Source organism: Phoxinus phoxinus, assembly GCF_949152265.1.
Source record: "Phoxinus phoxinus genome assembly, chromosome: 8".
Lineage (NCBI taxonomy): Eukaryota > Metazoa > Chordata > Actinopteri > Cypriniformes > Leuciscidae > Phoxinus > Phoxinus phoxinus.
In genome coordinates this window covers 12,160,882-12,181,943 of record NC_136883.1, presented here as the reverse complement: position 1 = coordinate 12,181,943, position 21,062 = coordinate 12,160,882, and the positions used below count along the sequence as shown (strand labels likewise).

The following is a 21,062-nucleotide window of genomic DNA, read 5'->3' as shown; positions in this document are numbered from 1 at the left end:
ATAAAAGTCCTGTCATACTAAACAGCCTTTCACAACGCTGCTGAGGCAGGAAGGGGTTTGTTTAACTTGATGCACAACTTGCAGATGGAGGGAAAGGTCTTCAGCAGACTGATGTGGTCAGCATGGTTTAATCACACACAAGTTCAACCCCAAGTAGCCACCATTAGCTATCAATATGCGTTAGCTAACTTGACTAGTGTTAGCTGTTTACAAGGCACGTTTCAATATTAAATCACTTGTCTAACAATAGTAACAACATTAACGTCAACTCACCTCAATATGTTTTCTCAGATTTGAGGGTGACATTTGACTTTAGTGAATTGGAACATATCCTTGAGATATGGCCATGGGTGATCCCTGTCGGGAATCTCGGGATCATTGCTGGCAGTTAAAGCTGCACCTTCACCTGTTTCAGCGGTCATCTTTCACTTCGCAATGGCGAACTGAGTGCATCGTGAGCGTATGCTGGCAAAGAGCTCGTGCCTCGTGGCCTTGCGCGTTCTTTCATTGGTTTGGAAAGCCAGTGTAATAAATACTTGGAGCGGGCATGGGGAAATGTATTGAAAAAGTAAAAAGTAAACTTTGTCTTTAATATTGTAGTGGAGTAAGAGTGAAAGTAGATGCAAATATAACATACTCAAGTAAAGTACAGATCCCCGAAAAAAAAAACTAAGTAAAGTAACAAAGTATTTTTACTTCGTTACCACCACTGATTGTTACTAGTAGGAATAGCTATTGTAGAGCTCTCTAACTGAATTGTTCCTAGTAATAATTGAATTAGAGAGCTCTCTAATTGTAATTCTTACTAGTAACAATTTAAATAGAGAGCTCTCTAATTTAATTAAAGAGCTCTCTATTTCAATTGTTACTAGTAAGAATTACAATTACATTTACCATTTACAATTAGAGAGCTCTCTAATTTTTTAAAAGAAAAAAATCGTGCAAATCACGCCGGCGCGATTGCTGACCCCAGAGGGTTAATATGACTGAACAGGACGACAGTAGGCTATAGGGCTACAGTTCAAGTACGGACGACAGAACAAGATGACCGGACAACAGAACAAGATGACAGGACAACAGAACAAATCGACATAAACAAAGAACATACACATCAACATATACAGATGGTACTCAACCAGAATGCCTATTACCGCCGCGCCAGGCACCGCGGCAAAACTACCGCGGTAAAAATAATCCAGTCGCATTTCAAAGTCATTCGCAAAATGACCGCCAGGTGGCGCAGAGGGACATTGTGCAAAACAGCAGCTATTGCCGTATTTTGAAATGTAAGCGGGTTAATGTCAATTAACAGATGAAATAGGCTACTATAGAACATTGTTTAGGACAGAAAAATAGAATCATAATTTAAAAATAGAGACGAGAACAATATAGCCTTTATTTCATATTGTAGCCTACGCCTAGACCTCGGTGGGCGACAAGCCTATTGCCTGTTGGGAGCAGCGTGATAAAATAATAATAATAACAAAAATAACAAACAAAAATAAATTAGGTGCAATGAAGCTGATTATTTGTTTACTACTCTATTGAGGAATGAGACGAATGATGAGCGCTTCTCTGGAGACGAATGGAGAAACCGGGCATTTCTCAGTGAGCAAATTCATGGCCGAGTGGTAGAACTTACGGTATCGATCATTTGGATGACACGGGTTCGAATCCCGAACAAACATATATTATTGTACATTTTATATTAGCCTATTAATGCATGTCATATCCTATTATTAATGCAGACAATCAAACAAACAAAACTTTTTTTTATACAGGATAGCCTTTTTTTTTTTTTGTTCCTATAAAGAGTTTGTAAAACATGGTTTTAAGCAAGGTGCTTAACTGCGCGTCACAAAAATGAACCGAAAGCCACTTTCCTCCGCTCAGTCACGATAAGAAATCGGCTATGTCTAAAGCCTTTAAATGTCTAAATATTTAATAAATGTTATCTGATTAGGTAATCCGTATGAAACCGAGAGGTGCAGAGGATCTACTCAAACATGTTTAGCTATCATGTGAGCGCTTCCCAATGAGGAACGGACAAGGGTGAAAATCTCTAGGCTATAATTAAATGTAGTCTAGGCTAAATCGCCCTGAATTAAATTGTAAAAACAGATCAGATAATTTATTTGTCGAAATGTTGCGATATTGTTTCATTTAAGTTCACAATTATTATATAAATGTTATTTAGTTTAGCAGCAGCAAGCACTGTGGTTCGAGATTTATATATATAAAAAATACTAATAGCTAATTCACAAATCGCGCACCCTGGTTGTAAGGATCCAAAGATCCCTGTGGAATTTAACATTGAGTTGAACATTGTATTCATGACAACAAATGAACATGCGTTTGAACAAATGAACATGCGTTTGTATTTAGGTTTGCTTGGAAAAAGCTGGCCCAAACTGAGGTAGCGTTTTATTTCTTCAATTATTGAAATAATTAAATGTTTATTAATAAACTTTTATGACAGAAATATTAGCCTATTAGCCTAAATAATTAAATTCTTTCATTATCAACACTTTACTAGCCTAATTAATTGCGACTTCTCTTTGTTTTAAGTCGGTATCAAACTCAGATGGCCTGTGGGGGGTTGGGGGTTCAGGAGGTGTAAATGTTCTGTCTTTCATATGCAGAGTGAGCCTGATGACCAGGCAAAGGCAAAATACTTTTAAAGATAAATCTCTCGATGTGTCCAAATGTAGGCCCTTAAATTATAAATATTGTAGTGTTATGTATTGTATTTAAAGAGGTTTCACACACACTTTCAGTTGAAGTGTTAAATCCATTTGTTTCAACTGGTTTTGTAGAATTTTAACATGTTTGAGTAGTGTGTTTGTCAACAATCTGGCATTATCTAAACATGAACTATCGACGAAACGCGTTCTTGCCAACTAAACGAATGCGATGAGCAGCAGATACAGAGCTATTTTATTCGCGATCCACCTCGTTTTATTCTACGGTGAATTCAACCAGGCATTCTGTTTGAAGCAAGACTCAATGATTTGTTACAGTTTTTTTTTCGTGATTTGTATGGATGACAGCGATATAGGCTACTACAGTATTATCAGCTGTATAATGGGGTTTTACCCTGAAATCTTGTTTAATTTCGAGAGAGACCCGGCGCGCGCAGTGCAGGGAGTCTAAATAAACTAAAATAAAAGAGATCCAGCGCGAGAGAGAAGCAAAGAAAAAAACGCATGATCTTAATTTATGTTGTTTTGAACTATTTTCGTTTTGTAGACTAGCCTACTGTTTTAATTGTTTATTTAGCTGCAATTTCTTTGGCAATAGGCTACAGATTTAAAATGTCGCAAGAATAAGATTCTGTTTTAAGAAACTCTAATAAACTCTAACTCGATGCAACCCTGTTTTAAATAAATAAACTGTCCCCGACACTTTATTTAAACCTTGAAATGTCCAGGATCTGTTTTTAAAAATTTCTTCCTTTGCTATGGCCGGTATCAATGTCAGTGTGACGAACACACAAGTATTGTAATTGTACTTCAGGTGTATTCAAAATGATTGGTTTCACTTTGAATATGTTATTGTGTTATTTTGGAAAAAGAAACATTCAGAAGGGTTTTATTTTAATGTGATTCCTTGAAAAAACAAGAGAAGTGTGCAAAGCTACTCCTGACCGTTAGGGGCAGAGTCGAGCGATGGGTGTTAAGCTGTGCGAGTCGCGAGTTTTTCATTACTCCAGAGAGCTTGAACGTGACACACTGTCTCCTCGTTTCTCTCCTGTGTGTTACAGGTGGGTAAATGTATAAAAACACTTAAAAGTTAAATTTAACCATGCTGAAATGTGTTTAGAATATAAGTGAATTGTTTTAGAGAAGTGATGTTCGTCAGAGGTTGTTTTTGAGTGTGATTTAAGTGAGAGAGAGAAGCTCGACCTATTAGTAGGTATGTGAGTAAAATTTTCAACATGGTTAAATGCTAAAACTAGTTGTTCAAATAGAAAGAGCTTGAAAAATCCTTTAAAATGACACCAAGACCATGTTTATGGGTTCAAGAATAACAAAATGCTGGCCATTTGAAACTCGAAAGTTGTCACTTCATTTTGTCCCTTGTTTACCATTCAAATTAAACAAAAGGTGTGACCGAATCATAAAAATTCTAATGTGTTTTTGCTATAACTTTTTAAATTTTTGAGATATTAACCTGAATTTTTTAGGATAAGCTGTTTGCCATATCCTCTACATATTCTACTTCTGAAAAGTCAGATACACCATAATATATATATATATATAAAAAAAACACCAATTACACCAAATAACACTCTTTATTTAGACAGCACTAAAAAAAAATATTTGGAAATACAACAGTGTACTTGTACCAACTTGTGTAATGACTGTTTTAGAGGTTTTTGTGTGAAACAAAACAAACTAATTGCTGCGATATAGATAAACTATCGCTAATTTTTATTCTCATTTGTTTTTACCAAATGGTTTCTAAACTCATTTACACGTTTTAGATTAAAAACAAAATCATTCAATACATAACTATTTCATGGATTACATTTACATTACATTTCATTAAGACAGGGTCAAATCTTTCAGAATCAAATCGGAAGCAAGTTGGTATTTTGAAATTTCATAATCAGTGGCATCATCCTCATAATTTTGTCCTTCAAGCCAATAGCCAATAACATATGTGCCTCCTTGTTTCTTCAGATATTTATCAATTTGTCCATAATACATGGTTTCACTTTTTGTGTCCTTGTCAAACCAGATGTGGCATATCCTTCTGCCCACAACTTTGCCCCCTACAATTTCATCAACACTGAACCTGCAGTCTTCATCCATCTCAGGGAACTCAATGCTCAAATCAATGTTTGGCTTCTTCAGTTTTGCCTCTAGCTTCTTCCTGTCACTTTCCAGTCTTTGCTGCTGTTTAGCTGCAAGTCTCTTCATTACTTCCTCTTGAATTTCAGCACAGTTCTTTCTTCTCCGTTGCCTCTGTTTCTTTGCATTTGTTATGGCAACTTTAATCAGTTTTTCTCTTTTTTCAGATGTCAATCCATCCAGGTAATCCAGTACTTTATTTTTCTGAGCACGAATCTTACAGGAGATGAAGCACAAGGTGGCATTTGGGGCCTTGTCCTTCAGAGCAGAAAACATGCCCATCACTTGCTCTGCATCAATGTTATGTAAACGAGCACTTTCTGTCTCCTTTTTCAGCTGATCATTTACATCCATGTTAAAGTACCTCTGGTACTGCCTTGTGAGGACATGATGGAAGGATGTATAAATGCAGTCCACAATTGACAGAAAGAGATCTCTGTCCACAGGTTCCACCAGAAGAGCCTCAAGATCTGGACTTCTGGACAGCTCAGCACCAAACATATCATGCGTCACAGAGAGAATTTGTTGAGGATCTTGTGAAAATACTTCCAACCTGTCTAGAACCTCCTTTACCATGACTAAACCTTCAAAGTGACTGATTTCAGAGGCTGCGCCCTTGTAAAATCTCGACATCCAAGGCCCAGTCAGCACTTTCCCCAAAAGACCAAGCACCTGAATTTCCACCATTGCAACAGGACTTTGAAAATCATGTTGGAGGGCACCTCTGAGCCTGTTGCATGAAAAAGTTTGTCCGTTCAGAAACTTCTCAAAGAATTCTCTGTGTTCATGAAGCCGTTCACAGATCAGGAACATGACATGGAGCCTGTTTCCTCTGTATCTAGGCAGCAAACCTCGAGGCAGTTTGACATTAGACAATGCAAGCACAAATCCTTTTGGGTCCCCAGCTGCATCTTTGTACCTGAATTTATTCAAGCCCAGCACTAAATCATTGGCCATGCAATCTGAACCCAACACCTTCTTCACAATGTTAGATGGTTCCTTCTGCTTCAATGCTTTGCGACATTCAGAAACAGTAGTTTCTAGTGGATGTAGGTGGCAAATTTAATTCATTATTTTTTTGCCCCAGGAATTCTCTAATCGTTCAATGGTTGCAGCTGCCCTGTCTGTCATATAATTTGAAACAGACGCAGTTATTTCTGACCTTACCTTTGGAAAGTCTACTGCGTTGTCCTTTATTTTCTCAGCTTTGTGAAAAGCACAAGGTACCTCAACTAAGTTGTCTACAGACTGATTAATGTGCACTTCATAGTCCTCTGCAGTTCCCCCATCCAAAGGATCAACTGCAATAATGTGGCACTTGTCAGATGAAGCAACATGTATTGAATTGACGTGTACACCCTCCTGAGTTGTTGCATCAAAACCTAATGTCATATCCTTGTTCTCTCACTTGAAAATCTGAAATTGTGCCAAGTTCTCGGCACATCATCTCCACTGTGCTCCTATGGGGGACATCTCCGATATCAACACCAGTGCGTTTTGCAAACTGAGAAATTAAAGTGGGGATGTTTTTTGTTGGAAGATTATTTACTATTGCTTCATAAACAAGCATCCTCATTTCTGTGGGATACTGTTTCTCCTCCTTTTTTAATTTCGAGTCACGCTGCTGATCATTAACTGTATCCTGTAGCCACATATTGTCACATTGCAGCTGGCAGATAGCATAATTTTTTTTCTCTGAGCTTGCCCTGCAAATCAGCAATGGTAGCATCTTGTCCGTCATTTAGTTTCTTGTGCCCGTATTGTCCTCCTTCGGGTTTTATTGCGGTGTTTTAAACGTTTGTGCATTTTTTGTAATTTTGTTAGTTTTCCTTTAACATCACAAAGTTCCTTCACTATGGCTAGTTTGGAGTATCTGGAATGAATTTCAGCAATTTTTAAGTCTTTTTTTGCTAATGATGCATCTTTCCGTTTTAGAAGTTGTCTGAGATGTTTTACTTGTAGTGCTGGTGCCTTCAATTTAGCTCTTAATTTTTTAACTTTGTTCAAGTGATTTTGCTTCATCTCAGCTCTTTGTCTTGCAACAAAAGCTAATGTCTGTTGCATCTTAAGTTTCCTTGGTGTCAACAAACCCTTTCGCTGTAAGGAACGAATAGATAGTGGTGTGTCAGGGGTGCCTGGGACCTTGGACTTCGTTGTTTTCATCGGTGTTGTTGGACTTTCACTTGATGTTGATTGAACATCTGGTGTGTGTAATGTGTAATCCAAATCAGTGGGTCCAACATCTCCAGTGAAAGGCAGACTTGGGTCATCATACATATCAACACCATGGGGAGGCTGACCATTGTTCAGATCAAAGGGTCCTAAGGCTGGGCTGGGAACATCAGTGATGGAAGGAAGGCTTCTTGCTTGATAAGAGATCTCAGTGGAAGGCGTAGTAGGACTGGGATCCTCAGACATCACTAAATCAGCTTGAACATCAGGCATTTCAGGGACTGCTGTGAATTTTACAAAATCTTCAAGGCATATCTGTAAAAAAATCAAATGGTGGCAATTCTTTTTATTATAATGAATTGCTAATAACACTGTCATATTCCAGAATCATCAGCAAGTATGATTTAATATAGTACTCAATTTATATACTAATATAGTACTCAATTTATATACTAATATAGTACTCAATTTATATACAAAACAGTATATGGGGTCATGCTTACCTTTGTGTAGCTGTCCATGTCTGACTGACGAGTGAGGTGGTGTTCATATTTCTGCACTCTCTTTGCCAAATGTCGTATGTGATGGGGATTGAGTGTACAGTGGAGCATTTCTTCGATAGCTTTCACAGTTTGGGCTGGAGACTTGTCGCCAACATGATAAAGTAACAGCAGATGTCCATTCTTTAGTTGATCATGTGTAGATGGCAGCTGACTGAAGTTTTCCTCCAAAAACAACCGGCCCCTTCCTGGCTCTAGCTTCTCTGGACAATTTTTTTTCTTTCTTTTGACCTTTGGCATTGTTTCTGAATACACCAGAAAAATGTGTTAGTGGAAGACACTTAATTTTGTGATTTTTTTTTTTCTTGAGAAAAATTAACATGCATCTAGCCTACTGTTAGGCTACTTGATATTTATCCAAATTAATCGATATTGAATTTAGATCTGAATCAAATCGCAAGATTAATGAATGAATTATGAATTAAATGAATTAAAATCGTGAAATTTGTGTCAAGCAATAATAAAAACAGTAGCCAATAAGTCATTGTACCATGTGGTTGTCACTAAACACTAAACCAAATGTTTTGACAATCACAATACACACCAAAAATGATGGACTGAGTTTAGACAGAACTGTTACATCCTGCTTAATGTCCCTGCTTGTCTGGACAGACTGTTCAAAATATATTATTTTCATGAGCATACAAATGTTCTTATTTATTTTATACTTTTGTACTATTGAGACAATAACAAGTTTGCAGTAATGTTAACTTACAGCCCCCTCCAGAGGCTCACTTCAGTAACTGTCTTCTACTTCTGCAACATTATCTGCAATGAGAATAGCTCCATCTAACAAAACAACTTTTATAGCTGCTTCACATTCTTTGCCATTTTTGCGGGTGGTAAAACTCCCGTGGTCGTCGTTCAAATTCATTGAAATTTCGTTTACTTGTAGTTTAGCAATTAAACTAAATGTCTATTACAATTTTAAGAATGTTTTTACTCACCTTCAGCAAAAACGGCGACGATTTTACGAGCAACACACTTCGGCGCGCTCACACAGCCAGTAGTTCAACAGGAAAAAAGGTGACTGAAAACGAGAAGGTATGTATGGTTCTTCCGGTTGTGTTATCAATGAAAACCCGGGAATTCCGCCATCAACAAACCAACAGAAGCATTTTTTCCGTAACACCGCACGTCGCCTGAGGAAATCCGAAGTTGCGTCGAGCGGAATCAAAATGGCAGCCGCGAGAGCGGAGATAGTCGCGTACCTACTATTAGCGGCCTACTGAAAACGTACATTTAACGTTTGTGAGCGCGTCAGTTAAAAATAAACTTTTTTCCTTATACAAATGCACGTGAAGGTATTCTATAAGCTTTAAAGGTTAATAAGTATTGTTTAATGTACTATATATGTGTGTTGAATGTCAATTGATAGTGGTTAATGTGTTAAAGTGGTAAATAAGGTTTAAAGTTATATTTGAAGTATATTAATAATTCTGAGAGTGATTTGCAGCATCGTATTAATATGATACTGGTAAAATATTGTGAATATAAATGTTTAGTCATTTAAGAGAAGTAATTGAGGTGTATTACTATGGTTTTTGTATTTCTTTTTTGATGAATAGTGTGAAATATAAAAATACAGAGTCGGTGAACATGAATGTGAAATTGAGAAGTTTATTTTATTGCAGATTGTGAATTGACATGAACACTGAAAGTCATTATAATGTTAAGAAGACATTGAAAATGTGATATGTGAAACATAATGTGACTCTGAGAAACAGATTTGTTTAACCCTTTGGGGACTAAGCCCTTTTTGGTCCGTTTTCTCTATTTTTACATTTGGGCTTATAAACCATATGTAATGGAGATGGAACACCATGTGTTTGGTATCTATGGATTCAGAAGACCCTAAGCTAACATAAGCATGCATGTAATGAGTTTATAAAGGAAGTATGAGTGAAAAATGTACAATAATCGAGAGAATTTCAAAAACGAAAATTAGATTTTTGTCATTTATTACTGAAAATCACCCCTCACACAACAATAGTGAACAGTTTTTGAACCAAAAAAATATTTGTCAAACCCTTTGCTTGACAGCCATTTGTAATTGTTCAATCAAATGTGTTAAGAACAATGAAATAAGGAACTTTTTTTACAAACAGTCCCAGGCGTGAAAAAGCGTCTGCTCAGAACTAAATGAGACCTGCTTGCTCTGAAGAACAGACACACTCACAACCTGGCAGATTTACTTTGCAGTAATTGTTCCAGAGCTTGTTCCTGTACTGCTTGCCATCATAAAAGTGCTAAAACAATACAATAATAATGCTATTTAAGTTATTCTGTCTCTCTCTTATATAGATCTCTGTGCGCTCTGTAATACTCCGCTCCGTTCGCAATCTGTCTCATTCTCCGTCCACATGACGCTGTTTGTTTGTACATGTTGAAGGCTACAGAGTCCTCTGATTGGCTAGAATACGTCATGGTAACCTTCTTCTGATTGGGTAAAAAAAAAAAATCCTCCCAGCGGCAATTTTTCCATTGGTGGAGTTTGCCTAACAACATCGATTTCATTGGCCTTTTTATGCAGTGGTATTGCGCAACAGCGAAGTGTGTGTATAATACAAACGGGATACCACTGTTTTCAGCGGAATCTGAGGAAGACGGCAAAAAAGACCGCACCTCTCTATCATTAATAGTTTTGAAGATAATTGCACATTTGTAAAAGTATGCCTTTTTGGGCGGTACCGCCCAATTCGTCCCCAGAGGGTTAATGCACATATTGTGAATAAAATTACTCCAGAGAGCTTGAACGTGACACACTGTCTCCTCGTTTCTCTCCTGTGTGTTACAGGAGAATAATCTGTCACTTTCGGGTGCCGTCGCCACGGTACCCATTACATTAGTCATCTCAATTTCGTGGATGATTCACAAAACAATAATTTAGCAGATTAAAGATAGCTTCGTCATTTTCATTTTCTGACGCGATCGGCTGATAATCTTCCTTCATCAGTTTTGTCGTCTGTGCAGCGGCTCTACTGGAAAGTAGTAAATTTATGTTGTAATGTGCCATTGATAATTAAACAAAACGCGTGACTTCAATAAACAGTTACCTATCTAAGTGTGGCATTCTAAACAAGATCAGACAAAACACCGACTACGCCACCCTGGGAATTTCACCCAGAGAATGATTTTACTCCCTTATTGAAATGATATTAATACAATTAAGGACACACAGGTACACGTACAATACAGCCAAAGACGGGTTCAAATTTGAAGAAACTACTTTTATTTCAATAATTTAACACTGTAAAACCACCTCTCGGGGAAGAGAACACAGAAAAAACACAAAATAACTAATTTATAAATGCTGAGGCTTACCGATGGAGGAGAAAGGAGTCAAAGGCAGTTAGAAATCCCAGGGAAAGTTCCCCAGTAAACACAACCACACCACAGTGAACACAAAAGAAAACGAGAAAGTCAACAGCACACCGGAAGGGGACACTACCACCCAGACACCAATACCACCATCGGCTCTCAGTCACTGTAACAAAAAAAAGAATGAAACAAGCACGGACACACGTATTGTTAACCAGGATTCACCAAAAAGAATAGAAAATACAGAAAATCAAAATCTTTACATGAAAGGAACTAACCACTTATCAGAAAGTACAGACAATGACTGCCCAAACCAGCAATGGTTATAAAAGGACAGTATAAAGAAAACTATATATATCTCTAAAGATATATAAATCCAGTAATCAGAAAAAAAGAAATCAAACAAAATATAAATACAATTTTTGATCTAAATTGGAATTAACACAAACAAACAAAAAGAAAACAAAAACAAACTCCTTAATCAGCAAGATTATAATATAAAGCCCCAACCCCTTAAGCTATATTCAAACATCATAAAAACAATAGCCCACATGAAACAAATGGCACATACTTTTGACCATGCAGGCGTAATTGCCCCGTAGTACAATGGCAAGACGAGCGCACAGCAATCTGTTCCAGTTGCTGGTACAATACATATATATAATGCAAACAGTAGTTCAGGGAAACCAACAGTCCAGGAAAGACAGCCGTACAGGTCAAAACAGTGTCTGCAACACAGCCGTAAAGCAAAACAGTCGTGAAGGCAAAACAGTCGTGAAGGCAAAACAGTCGTGAAGGCAAAACAGTGTCTGCAACACAGCCGTAAAGGCAAAACAGCAGCTAGCGAATCAACAGTGTTGCTGGCGACGATCTCCAGCTAAACCGGCCTCATTCCGATCAAGCAGCATTCATTTACACCCGAGGGAGACAGCTCAACGCGTGCCGACGTCACCGATAATGCAGTAGCGTTTATTGAATGTGCTGACTGACGAGATGGAAAACTGGGCCCCGAAACGGAGATCTGTTAGCTCAGCAGAGCACACGGAGAGAGCGACCCGGAAGCACAACATAACTTCCGTCACTGACGAGCAAGAGAGGGCGTTAGAAAGACTACTCGTGATATTTATAGGACGGAGCCTCACATGGGGATTGGCCAAAAGTACGCCAGTTACACATTACGTATTAATTAATACTGCTACATAAGCATCAATAATGGTAAAACATTTAACGCTGTCAGCCAAAGCTAATGAGATTCGATCTCGCATCGCTTGAAGCTCCGTGAAGCTTGTGCTGTTGCGTTGTCCACTGCGCTATCGTCGGTCCACTGATGAGATCACGTTGCTCTTACAAAGCCTCATTGATGTAGCCTAATATTTTTCTATTGCAATTTTTGTGTTGAAATGTTTTCATTATTTATTAAATGTATTAGGCCTACATTTAATTTCAGTTTTGTGATTATATGAATTAATTTAACTACATGTTTCACTCATCTGTTACCACATTTCAATCCTTCTCAATGAGCCGCGGCTCGGCGGCAGATTACGCAATAGAGAGAATAAACTGACACTTTTCAAAGTCTGCGATTTGTAGCGCCTCTTAGCGGTCAAAGGCAGCAAATACACACCCGCAATTTTACCGCCGCGGGAACGGCGGCGGTAAAAGTCTTATTCTGGTTGAGTACCATCTGTACTAATTTTTCTGAAAAAGGAGGATCAATACAGTAAGGACGACAGAACAAATCGACATAAACGGAGAACACACACATCAACATATACCAATTTTTTCGAACAACTAGACAATGACTGTTGACAAGGACAAATGTTTAGTACAAAGCACAAAGCAGTCGACTCATTTTTGGCACAAATGGAACCCCATACACTACGATGCTAAAATTGCCAAAAATTCAAATAAACAGTCGGTTACGTCTGTGAACGTAAACAGTGAGTAAAGAAATTACGTGTATACTAGTTCTGTGTATTAAAGTGAAAGCATCCTAATATACAGTACCTGCTGCTATATGTTCATATTATATTCATATTATGCTGTTAACCCTCTGGGGACGGCAATCACGCCGGCGTGATTTGCAAAAAAAAATTTCACATAGCAGCTAAATAAACGTAAAATACTCCGTCATTTATGGACATACAGACTTTATAAATATGAAAAAAATAATCTGTGAGATGTCTACTTTTGTATGTGTCCACTTACAATCAAAACAAAACGTTGTGCTTTTGTAAAATAAAGAAATTAAACAGGGTGTGCTTTCTGCCTCTCCGTCTCGTGAACTTTTTTTTCTTGAGCACGTCTCTAAACATAATATATCTTTATAAACATTTAAGTGTGTAGTTTTAAATGATCTGATTCAAAACGAAAACAAATATTCTCTGTTTAAGTAATTTGTATAAAACAAATAAGATATCCAGTTTCTCTAACGCTTGCTCATTAGTTTTAATGTGACCACACCCACACAAGCAAAATATATTGACATGCAAATCTTCCACGCGTCACGCGAACGCGCTCATTACCTCAAAAACAATGCACCGAACTTCATCAATCCTCTGCTGTCGTCGAGTTTGGAAGACACGCTGTGAGCTGACATTGGATTTACATCAGAAGAAGAACGCAATTTGAAGACAAGAAAGATTTTAAGGTAAGAAATAATTCTGAATTATATTAGTTAGTGTTATTGTTGCATAAAGTTCACATTGCAGTCGAACTGTTGCTCGATGCTTCAGTGAATGTTCTCTGCACGCGCTGTGAGTTTGAGTCAGTCGCGCTGTGTGTTTCAAATAGAGGATGGATACCCAAGCCCACATCAGCGCAATAAGGCATTGAACATTTTAAATTTTAAATCAGCTTATTATGTAGGTAGCCAATATTTTGCCAATATATCACTTGATGCAAACGTTTGTTTTTGTGATTAAAATACATGTAAAATATTACCATAACATCTGTCTTCCTGTGTGCGGAAATTTGTTTATGTAGCTGTGACAACGAAACACGTGCATGCGCGCCTGTGTTAAGAGCGCTTGTTGCTACGTGCGTGCTGATGCGCCCATCTGTTGACATTTCCGAATGCCTTCCTACAGTTGCTTAAAGGAGTCATAACCTAGTATTACCTTGGATACCCACGCTCTATTATAGTCTTCCAGGGCCTTCTAAAAAAGAAAAGTGGGAAAATAAATAAACACAGAGCTCATCTGACCCTTATTTCTGAGTGCATTATTGTCTCGCGAGATCTGATGCGATATTTTGGCTGTCGTGGACGGTCATTTTAATAATGCAAATGAGGGGCGCGTTGATTGGTGGCATAAAGTAGGGGGGTTGACACCGCAGGTAACTTCAGCATTCCGTTCCAAAATGACATCATGGCGCAAGTTGTCAATGAACCCGACCTGTCCGCGACCTATGGAATTCAACGGTATATGTTTGAGCCAGACTCTGAACCAGAGGTGGAAAGGGAAGAGGTAGAGTCGATGGAAGGACGTCTACATCAAGATGTCTCTGAATGGTAAAGACAATCATTTTGACTGAGACATACATTAACATCAGTAACGAGCTAAAACGTTTGTTGCTATTTTCTCCCACATAGGTTTACCTTTTATTTAATGTAGATTACATTAAAGCAGCACTAGGTTACTTTTCAACCTTAATAATATATTTCCAAGTCTCTTGTGATGGTACATCGACTTACAATAGGTTGAATGACACGTCTGCCATAGCCTGACGGGGTCTATAGCGTTTTTAATCGTACTTTTAAACTTCGGGTTTCGGGTAGTAACCGGCGAACAAAGAGAACTACAAAATTCGACTGCTTTACGGCATATACGTCACTTCCACCACCACCCCCACTTCCTTAAAATCGGACGTGCGAGCCAAACTAGCGTTTGTTTGCCAAATGTTATAGTCATGGCCGAAGCAGCACAGAAAAGCAAGAAAGCAAAGGTTTTGTCGGAGGAAAGCAAAAAGAGGAAACGAGAAAGTGATCGCATTAAAGGCAGAACGAGGATCAACATTGGGCTAGCGTTTTCTCGCTGACGTGAGCTGAAGGAGGAGGAGGGGTGCCCGATGCCACCCGTCCCGGTTCTCCAGGGATTCTTCTCTTTTTTGAGCGACAGTCCTAGAAAACATATTTATATTCACAATTCATATTCTTTCACGGGACACGAATAGGGGGACCCCGAGAGCAAAAGTTACCTGGTGTTACTTTAACGAAGATGTAGTCTACCTTTTTTATCAGCTTACAGTGGTTATTGAGATCAACGTTTGCTATCATGTGTTGTTTTTACCTTGTTTCATGTTGTGGTTTTTTACACATTCAATATTTTTAATCTACAGACATGTAACGTGATGTTTTTCTTTGTTTATTATTACTTGACTGTTTGTTTTATTTATCTATCCTTATCTATTCTATAAAAAAATCAATACAATGATATGTTGTCATAGTTATATAATATACAATTCTATGAAAATATAGCTGTATCATTTTCTTGTCTGTTTATCACTGAGGGCAAATTTCATAATTACAATGTATCAGATTTTAAACTATATTTATGTACTTTTCAGTGAGTCACAGTGTATTAGATGACTCACTAATGTCCAGTGAAGTGGCTCATTTGCTAAAATACCATCCTGACTCATGCATATACTCTAAAACAGCCTTTAGATAGGTGGACACTGTAGTGGACATTATTTATCAAAGTGTCAATGTCACAATCTCCCTCTTGTCTACTCCCAGCAGTATTTGTAATTTGACAGATATATCAAAATCATCTGGTCAAATGTTTGCATACAAGCATTGTAACCTACTTTTTTCTACACTTGTTACACTTTTCTTTTTGATGAAAAGGTGCACTTGTGGAAATTGCAGCACCATGCCCACTGAAAGAGAAAATGTCTGCTGCAGGGAGACCCCAATGGTGGACATCATACATCACCTACCAGCAGTCACATCTTTCCTAGTCCATATAAGGAATTATTCATTTTATTTTTTTACATCACAGGTTCTAAGAAGGAAGATTCAGATACAGACGCCTCCCATGTTAGACGGTGGTCCGAGGGTCTGTATCTGCTTTACTTTTCGAAATGGATGATCCCCTTGGAGGGAGAACCTGGATTTGTAAAGTTGGCACGGTTGTTTTATTCTCAACGATATGAAAAGTGTTGCCACTCCCATTTATTGCATATTTTCCACGAAATCATAATGCGCGACCCGTAAATATGCAGGCAAACGTGGTTGCCTACTATATCAGTTGAGCCAATAGCGCGGCAAGATACTGACATGGATTAGGGATTAGGGACTCCAGGGATTATTATTAACCAATCAGATGTAGCTTATTCAGAACAGCTGTTACACGGCTGATTTAGCTATCAGACACGAGGAGCAGCAGCACCGCATTGATTATCGTCAAGGACATTCTTTGTGTGATTGTAAGTATTAATTTAATTAGAATATGATATCTATATAAAATGTTTGTTTTGTACACTGTGTTGTTCAAACGTGTGTAAGCGTCTCGTTAGTGTCGTTTTAAGTAGGGTAACGTTAGTTTCAGCTGGCGAACTAGCAGTAGCCAGAGCCGTGGTATGTTGGCGGATAATTAACGTACCTCGGACCGTTTTGCAAACGTTCGCCAAAAACTCAAGGAAAACATGAACCTGTTGATGTTTAAGACATATATTTAATTATCAATTACATCTGACATAACGTTGAAGGGTCAGCATTATAATATTCTAACCAATATTCAAACCGGAGAGCTAAGAGCTCTAACGTTAGTTAGAATTGTATGTAATATAAATAAGATTATAACTATCAAAGAACATAAACTCCATCGATTGAGCCTGCGGCCACCAGGTCAGACTCTATCAAGATGTCCTGAAAGCCAGCATCACCATACAACTTTCCTATGCATGACAGATATGCCATTGCTGTGTGGAACTCTCCCATCCTCACTACAATTCTCTCAGAGTAAGAATTTGTTTGTCAACGGATCTCTTGGGCCTTGGCATATATGGCTTGATCCATAACTAAAACAACTTCTTTCTGTTCCAAGCTGTCAGCAATGGCAATGGAGCGGCTCAGGATGGTGTGGACAGTGTTGAGATCAGTCGGACTGGCGTCAATCACTGGTAGGTAGCCAACATGTGTAGATGGTAGTACTGTGTCTTCCTTCAACATGATATTAAACCCTGTCCATCCAGGAAGGACTTTGCCCTGGGCCTCAGGTACTTTCAGTAAAAAGAATGCAGCATCAATTCTTCTACCGGTAGTTTGGGCATATCTGTATTGGTCCTGCTGGAAATCTATCCTTAATGCAAAATTCTGCGGACCAGACCGATTTCCTCTTGTGTATGTTGAAATATTCAGTGGAGGAGGATGAACAGACCGCTCTTGTGTTCTCTGTCTGGGTAATGTGTCTGGTAAGGATGCTGTATAACTGTTTATGGCCCTCTGAATTATTATACCATTGGTGTTATGTGTTGTCCCTTTACCTGAAAGAGTCTCCTCTCCAAAGTCATTATTATCCCAGACAAGAGTCACAGGCACTTCAGCACTGATTTTTTCAGGGATGTATATTTCTCCTGTCTCCATTTTTTAGGTGAGCAAGGGCAGTATCATGCTCGAGGACCTGGGAATTGGATGAGCAGTGACCCAGACCATTTAACAACCCTATAAGCTGTGCAGAGCCAGTCATATGCCGAACTGCCATTGCAAGTGAGCACTGTTTTGGCATGAGCCACCGTCCTTTGGTTGCCAGGGTAATAATGTCCTGACAAGTGGACACTATCTTTCTGCTGTCCTCTGAAGTGACATCAACACGTTCATCTGATGGTTGTGATGACATTCCTGATATCCATGCAATGAAGTTAAAAAGATGGTGAGGAACTACACTCATGGCATTTTCCAGTGTGAGGTCACCTGCTGTGGGAGGCCATGGAATCTTTGGGGATCTTTTTGATGTCTTTTGGATTATTTCTTTAAGTGTCATTGCTGCATGATAAAACACCCGAGAATCATCCGTGTTGATGGTGGCATTTTCAATATCTTGACTTGTAATTTCTCCTTCACTTTCTTCAGATGAGGAGCAACTTCATGCACAATCTCGTCAGCTGACAGATTGTCCACATATACAAGATAGGTTGTGGATGCCTTCAGGAATTTCAAGAAGGGATGAGACTTGTGAAGTCTTGCCTGAAGTGAGTGTGCCTTATAAGCTGCAATGTTCACTCCCTCTGTTTCTTCCACAGTTTTTTTGAAAAGCAAATTCAGCTTTGACAGTTGAAGCATTTGTATCCATTTTCATATATGTTTGTTTCTGTTCACTAATTTTAGTGTGTGGTCAGGTACCGGGTATAATCTCGATAGCAGGTGAAGTGATACCGTGCTTCACTAGCCACCAAGTCCCTGTCTTGGATATGGAGAAGGAGAGACTCATCCCTTCTCCCTTCAGCAGCGAGTATTAATTTCCCGGCATGGAGTGTTTCACACTGTGTTAGTGTCACCGGGTGAACAAACCTGGAACAAAAAAACAACCGACTCGTTGCCAGGGGGAGAAATGCCGGTGTAACACCGGGCCGGCTCTGGGTTTACCCATCATGGCCGCCGACTATAATGAGCGCCAGCTGAAGCCAATGATTAGCGCTTCATTGAAGCACATGCCAGGGAAAAAGGAGTATAAAGAGAGGGGCTTGAAGCACAGGAAGAAGAAATGTTCTGGCAGCAGTGAAGCTCGGTACGAGTGTTTGAGTGGGTTGCAGCAGCGACAGTGAGCGGCGGCAAGTGCGGAAAAGCTGAGGTTTGATGTCTGATCGGTGTTTCATGTTGGGTCCCCCGAGGCATGCTCGTTAAGTGAGTCTTTGAAGAAACCACGAACAGCAACGCAACGAAGTAAGTGAGAAAAATTGCACGGAGAAAGAAGGAGAGTGACTGGCAGAACAGAGAGTGGAAACCCGCTGTAGGATTCATGTGATTCACCGAGGAAAAGTTAAGTGCACCCTTTTATGATTCACCTTTCTGAGAGAACCACATGTGAAGATTTGCCATCACCAGTGTACGACTAACCTGTGTTTGTGGGTAGTGTGTGTTATCCTGTTGACGGTGAAGAACAGTAACTGTAACGGCTGGGAAGATCGCTGAATCCATGTCTATATTCTGAAAACCATTCATTCTTGGATCATCCACCCTATGAAGAGAAGAGAAACGAGTTGATTAATCGCTGTGAAGATAGAGTGAGTTTGCAGTGTCCGAAAGAGTAAACAAACACCTGTGAAGATTTACAAGAGTGATTTATGCACAAGTGTGGTGAGATCAAACAACTGTGTTCTCTCTGAGTCTCTGATGGATGAAATTGACCCATAACTGTGAAGATTCTTTCAAATTGATCTGTCCCCTCAGCTGTGTCCAGGTCCCTAAGATTGTGTGCATGGTGCGGAGGAGAAAAGCTCAACGCACCTTTATTGCCACAGTTCACAAGCACTGTATTCCACCAAAGAAAGTCCAGTCTCATTTGTTCTCCCAACGACGCCGTTCTATCACACACAGAACGAGAGCGAAGGCTGGTAAAGTACCCCGTTTCTATCTCACCTACTAATGTCTGTCTCACTGTCAAATTGTCTGTTCCTTGAAGGAAACAAAGACGCAGTTGCTGTTGAGTGGTGGCTCTGCGAGCACACCAACGAGTCCGAACCTGGAAGCTGCCTGTCCCACGAGCCTATGCAACGAGTCTTACGACGAGAAAAGTCACTGTCTGTCCCACGAGCTTATTCAACGAGTCTTACGACGAGGAAAGTCACTGTCTGTCCCACGAGCCTATTCAACGAGTCTGACGACAAGGAAAGTCACTGTCTGTCTCACGAGCCCACCTAGAGAGGAATATACTTACCTGAAGAACGGGAAAAGTACCTACCAGCACCCCTCTCCCCTCATCTCACCAAGGTTACGGCCACGAACATCCCCACCCCTGCTTTTATCCCTTTTAAACTTAATAAAAACTTCCCTTTTAAATACATTCTTGTTGTCTGCCTCTTGGTGTCCTCTGGTGTCTGCTCCTCCGGAGTGTGGTAAATAACCCTCTGCCCTAACATCGGTGACATTAGCTTTTCTTTTACCCTTTTCCTGCTGTGTGTCTGAACCTTGTACTTCACATGTTTGCAAATAATGCATTGTACTGGAAGCAGGTGTGGGGCCCGCTTGGACGTGTAGAGATCACGGGCGTAAGATCTCAGAGCCCGTGTTTTAACTGGAGTTGCCTCAACAGCCTCTGCCTCTACCACTAAAAGTGCAAAACAATAGATTTAGGTTCTGTACCCTTCCTCACATCACTGATTAAAGAAATGGTTTGTAACTTTCAGCAGTGGAAAACTTATGCTCCATATTGGTTCCACCTATTCCCTTAACATGGGTAATAAACCAGTTTCACAGCGTTCAGGTGTCCGGCCTTGTTGATGTTAACATCATCACAAACTCAAATCTAAACTCCCTGAAGTCCTAGACTCAATTAAACTAACTTACTTCCTTCATATCTTTCTTTCTTTTTTCTATCTATCCTATATTGTTACAGCAACTACACTGCACATATCTGTATATGTTGTTCATACTGTATATCTATTCTGCTCTTATATATAATATATTTAATATGACTGTAAACCATACTATCCTAACTGAATACTACTGTCCATACTGCACTGTACAGTACATGTCAAAGGTTTGGAAACATTACTATCTTTAATGTTTTTGAAAAGTTTCTTCTGCTCATCAAGCCTGCATTTATTTGATAAAAAACAGTAATATTGTGAAATATTACAATTTAAAATAATAGTTTTCTATTTGAATATATTTAAAAAAATAATTTATGCCTGTTGATGCTAAGCTGAATTTTCAGCATCATTACTCCAATCTTCAGTGCCACATGTGACATCCAGTCTATCACATGATCCTTTAGAAATCATTCTAATATTCTGGTTTATTGTGAGTGTTGGAAACAGTTCTGCTGCCTAATATATTTGACAAATAAAGGGTTAAAAATAACTGCATTTATTCAAAAAACAAAAACAAATTTACACATCCTGAATAAAAGTATTGATTTTATTTAAAAAAAGAAAAAAATACTGATCAGTAGTATATATTGTTGTTACAAAATATTTCTATTTTAAAAAC

The 21,062-nt window shown here is 38.9% G+C and overlaps 1 long non-coding RNA gene across 1 annotated transcript; it reads left to right on the top strand.

Moving 5' to 3' along the window:
- The first annotated feature begins 16,712 nt into the window (after positions 1-16,712).
- LOC307003274 lies at positions 16,713-20,744 on the top strand. The gene is made up of 7 exons (XR_013798657.1): positions 16,713-16,874; positions 16,960-17,035; positions 17,108-17,326; positions 17,506-17,784; positions 17,985-18,103; positions 18,251-18,402; positions 20,003-20,744. It is a non-coding gene; the product is annotated as an uncharacterized lncRNA (long non-coding RNA).
- Positions 20,745-21,062: the final 318 nt, after the last annotated feature.